The sequence below is a fragment of the Podarcis raffonei genome, chromosome 8 (genome assembly GCF_027172205.1).
Source record: "Podarcis raffonei isolate rPodRaf1 chromosome 8, rPodRaf1.pri, whole genome shotgun sequence".
NCBI classification, from domain to species: Eukaryota; Metazoa; Chordata; class Lepidosauria; order Squamata; family Lacertidae; genus Podarcis; species Podarcis raffonei.
This window is the reverse complement of record NC_070609.1, coordinates 57,040,449-57,054,751: the sequence shown is the minus strand read 5'-3', so window position 1 is coordinate 57,054,751 and position 14,303 is coordinate 57,040,449. Positions and strand designations below refer to the sequence as shown.

At 43.4% G+C, this 14,303-nt stretch overlaps 1 long non-coding RNA gene across 2 annotated transcripts; it reads right to left on the bottom strand.

The window, feature by feature from the left end:
- Positions 1–4,092: 4,092 nt before the first annotated feature.
- On the bottom strand, positions 4,093–12,934 carry LOC128419459 (uncharacterized). Of its 2 annotated transcripts, none has more exons than XR_008331853.1 (3): positions 12,824–12,934; positions 6,619–7,048; positions 4,093–4,938 (listed from the first exon to the last, which is right to left on the bottom strand). It is a non-coding gene; the product is annotated as an uncharacterized LOC128419459 (long non-coding RNA). The 2 variants fall into 2 exon arrangements; XR_008331852.1 differs by having other exon boundaries at positions 6,926–7,048.
- Between the last annotated feature and the right edge of the window lie 1,369 nt (positions 12,935–14,303).

Sequence of the window (14,303 nt, the reverse complement as noted above, 5' to 3'; positions counted from 1 at the left end):
TATGGGGAGGGGGGACCTGCCAACCCTGTCAAAGATATCTGAACTTGAACAATAGTCTTCCAACCACTGTCATCCTTTTCAAAAATCCATATGAAGAGAGAGAAAGAGAGAGATGGCAATTTCCACGACACTTGAAATACCTGCCAAAACCCCAATCTTGTTAAAATGATTGTGATTTCCAGTGGAGGGAAAGAGGACACCCAAGGCTTTGCCTTTCAAGCAGTGTTTTATTCTAGGAAGTGGGAGTGGAAGGAGTCGAAGAAGCTGCACATAAGGACGTCGCGGGTCTAAGAGAAGAGAACTGGTTGGCACAGTGGTAGTGTTTTCAGTACCGTATAGGAAAGGCTGCCATTGCATTCACCTTCCAGATGTGAGTTCTGGAAAACGACAGCAGATATGCACGTTTGCAGCAGGTTGCAGCAATGATTGGCTAGTATCTGTAATGTCACCAAAAAACCACCCACCCCACCCTGCCTCCAATCACCAAAGCAGTTATGCACACAAATACACTTCATTTGTTAATTAGTAATGCATGAATGAATGGCTAAATGGGTAAATGTAGATTTATTTAATGGGTTTGTTAGATTTATTCCCTGCACCAGGGCTGGCCCAGGACATTTTGCTGCTTGAGGCAAACCAGAAAATTGCATTATCCAGCCTCTTTCTCCATCTCCTCCACTTCTGCCCCCTGCTCAGCAGCCTGAAGCAACTGGACATTGTCTGAGGAAGCCCCAGTGTGCTGAAAACAGCAGGGGGAGAAAAAAGAGGCTGGAGAGGAGCGGGGGGGGGCAGAGGAGGTGAAGGGAGTGGGGGGAGTGGGTGACAAGCGCAGGGGTGAGTGGTGCCAGGATCTGCCACTGCTTCCAGCTGTCCTCAGCCTGCCACCTGTGGCAACTGCCTGCACCTCATGGATGGGCCATCCCTGCCCCACTCCTTCCTACAAAGGAGCCCATGGTCATATGTAACATGTTGTGATGCTTTAAAAATAAAGGTGTGTGTGCTTTGATGTACAGCCTGACAGAAGAAGGTGGTAATGGGGAGGGACAAGCTTAAATCAGCACTCAATTTTATTGGCCTACACAGCTGTCATTCAAAGTTCAGAGCTGTGCGGAACCAGGGCCCAAACCGTGGCCGAAGCCCCAATGGAGCACCCCTCCTCTCTCTTTTAAATACAATTTCCATCTTCACCCTTTAGTAGTTTCCACTACTGCTGATAGAATCATGGAGCTGGAAGCGATATCAAAGGCCTGGACCGCCTTGCTCTTTCCTAACCCACTCAATGTGGTTGGACAGGATTCCCTAGACAGAAATTGTCCCTGACAGATGTTTATCTGAACTTTTGGTCTCCAACTGTTTCCAGCATTGTGTTTTTTACATTCCTGGGATGGCTTTTGGGAATGATTCCTATGGATGCTTGTGAGTAAAAATGCTTTGGCACATCTTTTCCCCATGGGTCAGATAGATTTAGCTCAAGTAATTGTCTCTGAATGAGTTTTGCAGATGATGCCCAGAGAGTGGTCCAAGGGTACGTGACTTTTACAGCTAAGTGGTTATCGGCCTAGCTGGTACACAGATCCCCATTTAAATAAAGCCTTCCAAATCTATTTTTACATGCATGTACCCAAGATTCCTTCCAAACTGTCACACTTCTTTGGGAGGGATTCAACCATATACTGGCAAATTTAGTGTCTGACAATTAAAGTAAATTAAAGTGGTTTAGCATCAGTCCCCTCTTCCCAGGGAACTATGGGAATTGTAGTTCTGTGAAGGGGATAGGGTTATCCTAGCAACACTAAACACCCTTATAACACACTACAGCAGTGGTTCCTAATTAGCTAGGTACTGCAGACCCCTTGTTTTTCAATAGCCAAGTTATGGACAACCTACTTTTGAAAATTTTGATATTTCTATGGTTGTCTTTGTTATGCTTTCACTCAAAATAGTTGTGTGTATTTCTGCTGGAGCCCTGCTGCCTGCTGTTGCCATTAGGGAAGCTTGCACATTACCAAAGGCCCTCTCAGATCTGGAGCCGGTTTTTTAGGGGTCCAGCCCAAACTTAAAATCTTCTACAGAGCAGCAGGTGCACTTAATTAGCAACTCATAAGACGCACCCTTGCAGGACAGGTAGGCAGCAAAGTGGAGTCGATAGCCGCATTAATCAGTTGCAAACCTTACATCACCTTCAGAGGCAAAGGTGACACTGGGCTAAATCACCATGGATATAGATGATCACTTTTCTAGCCCATGTAGCAGTAAGAGCATTAACAGGCGGTTTTATCAGCAACCACATGCTTCCACACATTGCTTGCGACAAATCTGAACATATTGGAAGGGGTTGAGAAATTAGCTGTGGCTTTTTATATATATAAAAAAACCTGTGATCCTCTCAGGGGATTCGATTCCTAGTCAGGCACCTCTTTTCCTTTTCCCAGGCCTGCAAGTGGAGTTCTTAGGGGGCGTTTTGTGCCCAGTTTGTGTGCAGCGTTATATACCATCCCGGAGAAGGAACGCAGGAAGCTGCTTATACTGAGTCAGTCCATTGCTCCATCTTGTTAAGTTTCTTGCATTCTCATTTTCCCAGTCTTCACTTAAGCTCTCCACACTTCTGCGGAAGGAAAATTAAATATATGAATTCCCGTGGACCCACATGTGTGGGTAGACAACAAAAGAATCAGCTGTGTGCATAAATTCAAAACATAGAACTTGCACACACAGAGCCCCAGTAGCAGGTTTTAAACCCAAAAAAGTTAAGCAACAGTATAGTGTTGGGAATACAGGTTGTTTTAATTCTGTTCAGCTGCACACAGCAGCTGACCTCTTTCTACCCCTCTTGCAATAAGCAAACCACAAACTGTTAAGTAATTTTAAAATACTTTACTTACAGATTCAAGGTCTCAGTCATGCATTGTTCCACGCAACAGCAAGGCAAAATAATCTTGGGTAGAAAATACAGCAAAGTAGCTTCAAACATATGGTCTGTGCTTGGGAGCAAGCACAGACATGTCCTTCTTGTGGCTTACATGATGCACAGAGAGGAAGCAGAAATGCTTCATTTCCTCTCCAGAGCAGAGGGTGTGTGACCTAGCTGAGTATCTACAATACATCTCTGTGGTCCTTTTCCCTTCATGCACCAACTAGCCCTATGCTTGCTAGTTGTATCTGACTGCAACCTCCCACATTTTCCACATCATGCTTTTTTTTAAAGTCCAAATGAAAATCCACCCACATTTTAGTGAAAAAAATCTAATATGTACTTTTTTGCCTGCAATTCTGCCTAATATATACATTTTTGCAAAGCAATTTCCTTTAACACAGTGTGTATTTGTATGTTATTTTCACTAATACAGTGGTACCTCGGGTTAAGAACTTAATTCGTTCTGGAGGTCCTTTCTTAACCTGAAACTGTTCTTAACCTGAAGCACCACTTTAGCTAATGGGTCCTCCCGGTGCTGCCACGCTGCCGCCGCACGATTTCTGTTCTCACTCTGTAGCAAAGTTCTTAACCTCAGGTACTATTTCTGACTTAGCGGTGTCTGTAACCTGAAGCATCTGTAACCCAAGGTACCACTGTACATGCATTTATATGCATACTTTAATAAATGCATTTTTGTACTCACCACTGTGCTGGAGAAGTGCATTGCAAAATTTGGAGAAATATAAATTTCAAAGGATGGCTGTGTTTTAGTTTGCATAGTGTTTCAAAAAGTGCAAATTAGGTAGATTTTCCTTTAATTGCAAACTGAATCTAAATTCTCCCCATCCCAAGCTGAGGTAAGTGGCCTCACCCTGCCTCATGGTTGTTCGGCAAAGGAGCAGCTCATTTGCACAAGGCGTTTCCCCTCATGACATTTGCCTTTCATCAGACATGCTCCTGGGGAGTAATAGCAAGAGTTACATTTCAAGCCCTTTCTTCTCTCTGCTTTTGGTCCTATCCTGTGACGTCCTTTGGTTTTTAATTAAGAAGAGACAGCCTAAGCAAAATTAGTGTTTAAGCACTTTCCAAGAAATAATAATAATGATGATGAACACATCTGACAGAACTTGTTCAACACATAGCAAATTTATTCTCCATTTTGGCAAGGAAATCACAAGCCTGAGTTTGGTGAAAGATCTCTCCCTCTGTCTCTCTCTCCATGCGTCTGATGAACTGCACCCTGGTCCATGAAAGCTTATGCCACCATAATTTTTTTCAGTTTTTCAGGTAGCACAAGTTTCTTGGCTGGTTTTACAACATGAAAGGTGACCCTTCTAGAAACTATACCTAATGAAACTCCTACAACTTTGCTTGAAATTCCCAAGCAGGGATTTCTGAAACTGTCCAGTTTCCAAAGAGGCAACTCCCAAAAGAGGAGCCTTCAAATTCCACCCTCCATGGTTTGCTTTAGGCAACTCTCATTTTATCCTCCTATCTGGTCGTCGTTCTGCTCCTGAGATGACCATGGTGAAAGTTGGAGCATGCCCTTCTTTAGTCTGGATTAGCTAATCCAGGGCACTTTTATCCCTTGGCCCTTAATAGATTACTTATGAAGGAATGAGACCCTTAACTGAGAAAAAGGTTGTCCACGCTGGTTTGTGTTTCAGCTGGGAAGCAACATTTGGGTAAATTGGTCGAACAATAGGAAAAGATTTTTCACATGTCTGAAGGGAAGTTGGATCTCCCCCCACCTTTAAGGTGGAGGAGAGAGAGAAAGAGAGAGAGAGAGCGCAAACTAGAAGTTCCCCTGGTCTTGGCAAATCATGAGGCGTTTTTCATTTTGTAACATCAAAGCCAGCTCCATTTCTTTGATGTCTTTGCATGCTGTTTAAGGTAAAGCATGAATGAAGAAATGTCAATCTGCAAGGTGTCCATGTAGTTTATGCTGAACACTGAAGAGGACTTGTAGATAAAAGACGAACACGAGGGTTGATAATGAATGTCCAACGAGGAGGTGTGCATATCTAAAAGGAAAGGACTCAGCTGGAGAACAGCTCTGCAAACCTTAAAACTCTACTTAGTCCAAGTTTAAGAGATTAAAAAAAAGTTTTTTTATGAAAGCAAGTACAAAACTATGCAAGGAGTGCTATGCAATTCATCATTGTTTCCTATTCCATATTGTTTTTAAAAAAACAATTCTAAACACATTTTCCAATTGATTTCTTTTAGGAAGATAGGAAACTGCCTTATATTGAGTCAGGTCATTGGCAGCAAACATCATAAGAACATAATAATATACTGCTGGATCAGGCCAATGGCCCATTTAGTACAGCATCCTGTTCTCGCAGTGGCCAACTAGATAGATGCCACAAACCCTCAAACAGGATCTTTGCAACTCTCCCCACTTGAGATTCCCAGCAACCAGTGTTCAGAAGTATGTGACAGTGGAGTTAGAACATAAGAAGAGCCCTACTGGATCAGGCCAAAGGCCCATTGAATCTGACTTTGCCCCACCATGGCAGCAGGATGTTCTGTCTCAGACACCAAATACATTTTTTTACGATATGGTATACATTATATCCTTTCTTCCAATTAGTTCAAGGCAGCATAGCTTGATTTTCTGCTCTCGCTATCTTCACAACAGTCATGTGAGGTAGGTTAGACTGAGAGGCTGTGAATGGCCCAAGTTCAGCCCTGTGTTGTATTGCTGTCTTAGAGAACAATGTTGGATGCCACTTTTATTTTTATCTTGTACGGCATTGCATTTTTAATTTTGCTGTTTGTTTGTTTTTTTAAAAAAATTAAACTTTTTTGTGAGCAGCCCAGAGAATAAATGTTATTGGTTTGCCAGCAAATACAGTAAACTAGTAGCCTCTTATCACAATTCTTGGGAATCTAAAAAATCAGTCCAATTTTGAGATCAGTGATTAAAATAATGTTTTATTTTCTTAGGGTTTTTTTAATATAAAAACAATTGTATATTAGATAGCTAGATAAATTGAAAAGGAAGGTTCAGTCCGCCATCTTGATTTAAAATGGCACTCCAAAGTATCCAGATATGTCTGTAATGTTACCTCTTATTGTTTCATTAATTACTGAAAAGGCACATCCAAGGTCCCACTGTGATTGTTGAGTGCAAAATTCAGTACAACCTGAAAGACCCTTTGTTTCCTATAGCTCTGCTTATTCTTCCTCCCATGGTGACAAGACCATCCACTACAGTTGCCAGACCTCTAGGTCTGACCTGAAGTCTCCAGGTTTCCTTGGCCCCCTCCAAGTGGCAGATGGAGGGCTTGTACCTCCAGGTGGAAAAGAGTACCTTTAATAATTATGGGGGGGGCATTACAAAGACTGTGCATGCAGCTTGCAGGCCTCAGCCCAGCAGGAGCTGGCTGCAAATTAAAGCATAGACACTCTGTGGAGTCTGCCCTCCTCCACTCCCCTCTCCTAATTAATCTCTGTTCCCAGATTCCACTCCCATGAGATCACCAAGCCCGCCCTACGTCTCAGGTTTGGGGCCTGAAATCTCAGGGACTGGGATGCTTCCAGCCTGGGAACTCTGGCATGCATGCTGACCACCCACTTCTGCCACTAAAGACATGGCAAAGTATCACATTGCAGTCCAAGGGGAGCAAGCCCTGAGAGATCAACCCTTTGTGGAACTGTAAATTGCTATCCACAATGAGACTAATAGAGATTCAAACCTGAGGCTTTTGGGGGCTATTATTTTTGCAGCTTTGTCCATTCTCTTCACAAATCATCACCGAGGGAGGTTTCACCTCTGTTTAATAACTTCAGAATAATGGGGGACTGTGCATCTTCCCGTGGCAAATTTGTTCAATTGCCCAATTATTCTGATGGTTAGGAAATTCTTCCTGATGTTTAACCTAAATCAAGTCCTTCTGAGTTCAAAGGACTGTGAGGTGGATAAGAGCTAAGATGAAGGTGTGTAACAGCTTTATGGATTGCTCGCCTGGCAAGGAGATGATACTAGAGAAGAAAAGGCTGTACTTTCAAGAATCTCTTCTTGGAAACTTCAGATGCTGAGTCACGGAAGAAAGACGTTCAGTCCAATGCAAAGGAACATCGGTTTCATTTCTTCTTTGCTTTTCATACTTAGATGTGAGACCTGTTCTGTGAATTGATAAAAATAAAACTGTAGAGGATGCCTCCATTCTGTCCAGAAAGCCATTTATGTCTTTAAAGAGCCCATCTTTTATATTATCTCTCTTCTGACCCCAGAATTGGGGGTGCAGGGAAACACGCCAAAGTAATACAAATCCTGGAAAAATAAGATGACAGCTACTTGCTTTCATTTAGGTTCTGGGGAAGGTAGCCAGAGAGAAATAAGCCATCTTCAGGTTCTCATGCAGAAAAGAGTCTTTCTCCATCACCTGCCAACTTGCTACAGTTCATATAAGCCACCTTTCATGCCTCCAGTCAGCAGAGCACAGGGTTGAGACTTACAGATAAGTCAGGGAAAGTACACTTTGTGGTTTCCCACAAAAACCCTAAGTTCTGCCCTAACTCTTGCCTTCTCTCCCTCCCTCCCTCCTTCCTCCATGAGGCAGCCATGAAACTTGCTCCAGCCATGTAGGCTTAGAATCTGAAGCCATCCTTATAAATATGAAGAAACTTTAAGCTAAGACCCGCCCCCCCCGCCACTTTACCAATGGGACCTCAGTGTGTTTTACGTACTCCTTTTACGCAGTGCTCATAATGTGTGAATGAGAATGGATAATAGTGGGACTGGATAACTCTAGCTTCCTAGTAGTTGTTGTTTTTTAACTCTGCTATAAACTATAAAACCAAATTTATTTTATTTTTTAACCCAAGAGGGACATGGTCCTTTTGATTGGGGATTCCAACAATTTGCACTTGGGATCTCTACTTATGGACCCTTCTCTGAGAGCCCAAATAGCAAATACCTTGTTTGAAATTAACATCCCTTCCCAAACTCTTTGATCTGGGATTTATGCAGAGCCAAAACCTTCTCCTTCTTGGTATTTCAAACCAATACTTTTTCCTTAGTTTTCTTAGCTGATTCCCCCAACCCCCTTTTTTCTGTCTACAGTAGGAGAATGTCTTCCGTGCATGTCAAGCTCGCTTCAGTTCATTCCTCTGAAATCCATTTGCCAGCCTAATTAGTTACTTTAATTTTTTGATCATCCTTCACATTGTTGCTTTAAAAAAATAATAAGAGGGTGGGGAGGAAAGGGGGCAGCCGTAGATTCTTTACTTGTCTAATAGGTTTCCAAATATTTGCTGGAAAATATAACCATTGAATAAGATCAGCTTTCAAAAAGGGAGTCTTTGGAATGTCAGCTCAGTGAATGCTCCTGACAGGGAGAGTAGGTGGAGAGTTAGTATCATCTGACAAGGATATTCGCAGGAAGCAACATCAAAATGTAACAGAGAAGCCAAAAAAAAAAAAAAAAGGAGGCGGAGGGGGAGAAAAACCAGCCTTCTTTGGAGATTTTGAAAGCAGGAAACTTTTACACTTCCAGAGCTTGCTCTGGAAGAGTTTAACTGTCCAAGTAAAGGCATTTACTGTGGTTTCTCCTCTGATGTCTAAGCTCCGTCAGATGAAGATACCATTTTCGGCTAAAAGGTTATTAGCAAATGGACCTCATTTGAATGGTTAAGATAATTAATGGATTAATTTGCCACTGCTCCTGATGTAGCAGTGGTTTAGGGCCAACCGCAATGAGCACCGGGTCTAGGGTTCCCAAGGGGAACACCAGACATTCTCAACAGAGAATGGTGTGGGGCAGCAGGGGGAGTGGCCCGTGTAGGAATCCGTCACTTTTTGGTCAATGCTTCAGGAATGTGCTTTGCAAAAGGGTGTTTTGCAGGCTTCTGCACAATGTCACAACATCTTGACTATTATAGTTACCATTTATTTAGTTTTGAATGTATACCCTGTTGTTGTTTTTAAAAAAACAAATTCAAGACACCCAAAATTAGCTGTTTGAGGCAGCTACCTAGCTCTACCTTATAGTAGGGTGGGACCGATCTCAGGGGGAGAGGTGCCAACTTCTGAGGGAAAAGGGATGACATCGCACACATGATGTCAGGACGTCGGGAGGAGCCAGGGGTGGAGCTAAATGTAGCAGCAGCATGGCTTCAATGGCTGGCAGCTCCTCCTCCTCCCGCTTCTGGCAGGGGGCTGCTTCCCTGCTCCTTCATCTTCATGGCAGGAGGAGGAAGAGAATGAGCTGGCCACTGAAGCTGCCCTTGGCCTCCTCAACCTCCTTTGAACATTGGGGGGCCCTAGCCACCTCCCAAAGAATATGGGGGGGAAGGGCTCAGCCCTTGGGAGTTGGCACCCCTGCTCAGGCACCACAACCGCACCCATACTTTTAAAGCACTGCTATACCACATTAAACGGCCACATCTTCCTTCAAAGAATTATGGGAACTGTAATTTGTAAAGGGTGGTGGGAGTTTTTAGGAGAACCTTACTCCCCTCACAGAGCTACAATCAACTGAGTGGTTTAACAGGCAGTCCCTCTTCTCAGGGAACTCTGGGGATTGGGACTGTGACAACAAATCTCTCCTATTCTGAGAGTGAACTGTATGCTTTGGAACAGAGATGGGGAGCCTGTGGCCCTCCAGATATAGCTGGACTCCAACTCCTATCAGCCCCAGCCAACATGGCCAATGGTCAGGAATGACAGGAGTTGTAGTCCAACAGCATCTAAAGAGCCATAGGGTCCCCACTCCTCCTTTGGAGTATAAAAAGTACTTTGGTTTGTGGAGAGCAGGATCCAAGAATCCCAGCAACCAGCCAGTGGTAGATGTTAACACTGGTGGATGACCATTTTCCTTCTGTTCCCGGCACTAAGCCACATAATCTTAAAACTCAGCTGTTGCAATGCATCCTTCTCTACCTGATGCAGAATGCTGCAGCTAAACTGTTGCTGGAACTATTGCCAGAACATAACTCTGATGCTCAAAAGCTCGCACTGGCTGCTATACACTACTGGGTCGGGTTCAAGGTTCTTGTGCTAATCTACAACAGGGGTCAGCAACCTAAGGCCCATGGGCCAGAAGCAGCCCACAGAGGTCATTTGACTGGCCCACAAGCCGTTCCCGAACCGAGTCACCCACTAGCGTGCTGTGCTAAACCGGCGCAGCGCGGTGCAGGGACTCGCTTCTGCGGTGCCAGAAATTGCATCTGCGCAGAATTCGCAGGCATGCGCGCTCATGTGCGCCCACAATCTGGTCCGTGGAGGGATTTCTGCAGGATTGAGCCGGCCCAGGCAAGATAAACCTTGCTGACCCTTGATCTACAAGGCCCTTAGCAACTTGGATCCAGGATACCTCAGGATACCCCATGACCTGCTCCCTGATCACTCAGGTCTTAGACAGAATCACTGTTAGTTGTCCCCCATGGCTTGGATACATGGCTCATATCCACATTCATTCAGCATTATGGGCCCAATTTTATGAAAACTCCCTTTCAGTTGAGGTCAGACACGACCTCTGGTACTTACTGAAGTCTATTTTGCTCCAGCATGCATTTTAATTGAATTCTGAGTTTAGAGATTTAACTTATTTTTAGTTGAGTCTCCAGTACACTGCTTGGAGGCAACTGTAATTAAGTGGCATATAAATTATAATAAAATTATTATAATAATCATATGCATGAGAAATTTAACAACACATTTCTGGACCTTCTCTGAGGATGCCCCTAACTCACTAAGCAATGGTTATTTTGAAAGTGAGAGTTTATTAATCTCACCCCTGCATTTATAATGATTTAGAATCCCATAGAATGTGAGCTTATGAATTACTTTCAACTTGCCTTGCCTATTCATGCTGGCTGGCATTTCTCCTCACCCCAGACAAACCTCATGATAACACTGAAGTTTCATCAGTGACAATCAAGTCCTGACTCTTTGTAGATCCAATTTCACCATTGAGCTGGGGGCAGAGGGAGCATTCCTTTGAGCACTGCTTGGTTAAAAACAACCGAGATTGCATTAGGCTGCCTTTTGAAACTGGGGAGCGGGTGGGAGGCTGTGGTTCACATCTAATGTTCTGCAAGAGAATGAGAAATGGCTGCTTTAAAAAAAAACAAAACGCTTTGCTACAAACAGCATGCATGGCATCAGAAGAAGCCTGGCATGTAGAAGTGGGGGGGGGGAGTCTTTAGATGTAGGGGATTATGAAAGAGTGAATACAATTTGCAGATAAAATAGAAGTGATTAAGTTAATGAAGGATAATTTTGCCAGTTTGAAAACTATAATTAATAGGAATTAATTGTTTATTTAGAAATTTAGCATAGCTCTGCTAAAAGAAAAACACACACACACCCAACATCAAACATAATGCCATTGGAAGCCCATATAATGAAGAAAATGGTCCAGATGTTCATAAAAGCTTATAAAGCTTAAAAAAAAAAAAAGAGTGAGCGCCTGCATGAAGAACTCTAATGATAAAAAGATGCCACTTGCTGTTCTGCTCTCCTTTTAAATACATCCTTTCTGAAATAATGATTATCATTTGCACTTTCATCTTAAGTTAAATAGCATATGGCTTTGGCTGATTAAAGCCCCCTCCTGGTATTAATCAGCATCTTAGTATCATGTTTCTAATGGAGGCTGCCATGGCCCTGCTGATACTGTAAGCTTTTTAACAACATCTGAGTCTGTGGTTCAGGGCTGCTGGCGAGGAAGAGCTTTTGAGAGAGGGAAGAGCCTGCAAAGATGTCCCTCGCAGGTGTGCAGTTCATGGGCAACTTTGACAGTGTTGGAAAATACATTTACTTAATACTTTCGGCTTGAACAAATAACTGGATTTTCTCACCTCGCTTACTTTGACAGGGAAGGACTTTGGCTGGTGCGGGGAGGGGGGGCACACATTCAAAACCTAACAGCCTTTTTAGAAACAAGAATTGCACTTCAAGACATTTCCAGCACCTTCTCCAAGGTCTCCTCTAGGAATTGAATTGCGGTGTGTCCGTGTTTTCAGGGGTGTGAGGACTGACAAGGGCCTGGGCTCTCTTCTGGGGAATGTTCCCGTAGCGGGTGGAGCAATGGAAGGCAATTTCAGCTTCGTACAGTAGATCCGTTTCTACACACACACACACCCCCCTCTCCTCTTCATACAGGCAACTGAGAGGCATTATCAGTGTTCCAAGGTCACAGTCCATCCATGCCAAAACACTCACGGAAGTCAGGCTGGTGAGAGGTGTGGCCTGAAGGAAAGGGGTGTGGCCAGCACTTTTCTTTGACCGGAACTCACCTTAACCCAGTTCCAGAACCTCTCAGATGGGCGCCATTGCCATTATAACACAAGGGGGCATTCATGGTGAATTCCGGCACCTCTTTTTCTAGAAAAATAGCCCTGGGTGTGGCCCAGGTGTCATAAGGGTAAATAGAGACGCCGGGGGGGGGGGGGGGACACGCTGCTTCTCCTTGGGGCTGAGATTCCCCATTCCTGGAATAACTCAGATTATCTTAGTAGTATGCTTAGTAATCATGTTGTTGGTTTTTTAAATTAAATAACAGGACTTCAGTGGGCTGTGGGGGTGATGGTGAGCAATACTACAAGGTAAGGGGAAGGAGGTATAAGCCAGGAATAGGATAGCTGGGGCACTCCAAGAGAGTACTGTATAAGAAGAGCCCTGCTGGATCAAACCTAAGAGCTATCTTGTCCAGCATTATGTTATCACACTGGCCGCTCAGATGTGGGAATTAGACACTGGTTCCCATTTGCTAGGGAATGCGGAAGACAGCCCTGGGTCGTTTGCCCCTTTAATTAGTTCTCTTTTCCACTCCTATAAAAACTGTGCAAGACACTCTCTTTAAAAGTTTAGATAACATATATCTTTTACTTAGTGTGCTTGCAGTTGCAGATTAAATATACGCAATGCAGGGAAGCGATACTCAAACATCTTACCTAGATTAAACTGTTACAGACTAACTCACTAACTCTGAAGCAGAAAGCAGCACAACACAGCGTACCTGCTGCTCTAACGGTTGAGACTATTCAATAAACCGCCATAACTGTACCAACTGCCATAACTGCCGCAGAGTGTGTGACGTCATAGATTTCTACAGCTCTTGCAATTAACCCTTTACATACGCATTTTGGATGCTGACATCCCACATCAGATGCCTATGAGAAGCTCACTAGGAGGACATGAGTACAACCGTTCACTTGTGATCCCCATGAGCTGGTAGTCAGGAGACATATTGTCTCTCATTCAGGAGGCAATATAGTTGTCATGTCTAGTAACCACTGAGAGTCTTATTCTCTGTACCTTTGTCCTGTTTCCCTTTTAAAGTTGGCCACATAGGCAGCCATTACTACATCATATGATAATAAATTCCATAGTTGGCCATGCACTACATGAGGAAATACTTCCTTTTGACCTTCCTGAATCGCCAAACATTCAGATTGATTGATTGATTATTGATTATTGTATTTATTGTTCTCCAAGGAGAACAAAGTGGCATACGCACTTTCCCCCATCTCCATTTTATCCTCACAACAGCTCTGTGAGGTAGGTGAAGCTGAGAGACATTTTGGGGTTTATTCAACCCAGAACACACACACCTGGGAATTACTATTCATGGAGCGGTCATCTGTGCATGCTCAGCCAACTCAAATGTACACAATATTCTTAAGTATGAAGTGAATGCAGATTATGTTTTCAAGTCGAATTGAAGTTGGTTTGAGGGGTGGGGGTGGGGAAATGCATCAAACAGCAGTGTTGGTCAAGAAACAACGTGATAGGTATGGATTGTGCATATTTGTCAACTGCCCCAGGAAAAAACGGGACATCCCATTTTTTCTCACAAGAGGACAGCACCCGAAATGGCCACTGCAATCTTGCATGATTTCAGGTGGAATTTCACACAAATAATGTGATTTGCACAGGAGTGCGTTCATGTTGGAAGGTATAGATTGTGTCTAACATTTTGTGAATGCATCTTGAAAAACTAGCAGTGGGAAGTACACTGGATGTTGAGTAAGTGGTAATATAAATATATATACAGTACTCTTGTTTGACAAACATGTTGTAGCTAACCATGCTAACTCAGGAAGCAAAATATCATTAAAGAAATTTCATCTGTTTGAGAATGCTTTTTGGAGTGGCTGAATCTTTGGAGGCCATTAGCTCTTTCAGAGTTTGAGGTCATTTGGATTCTTTTCACATAAGGAGAATTACGGTAAGCCTCTCGAAAATGGAATCCCTCCCCTTTTAAATAAATAAATGTACGGTACTTTTTGTGAAATTGGGTGGTTCTTAATAAGATACATGATTTCCCCAGAGATGTTACTTGGGCACCCGTATAGGACTTTCTCCATTAAAGGCCATGGGGCATTTTCTCCTTCTCCTTTTTTCTTTCCTAATTTAGTGTGACAGTTGCTA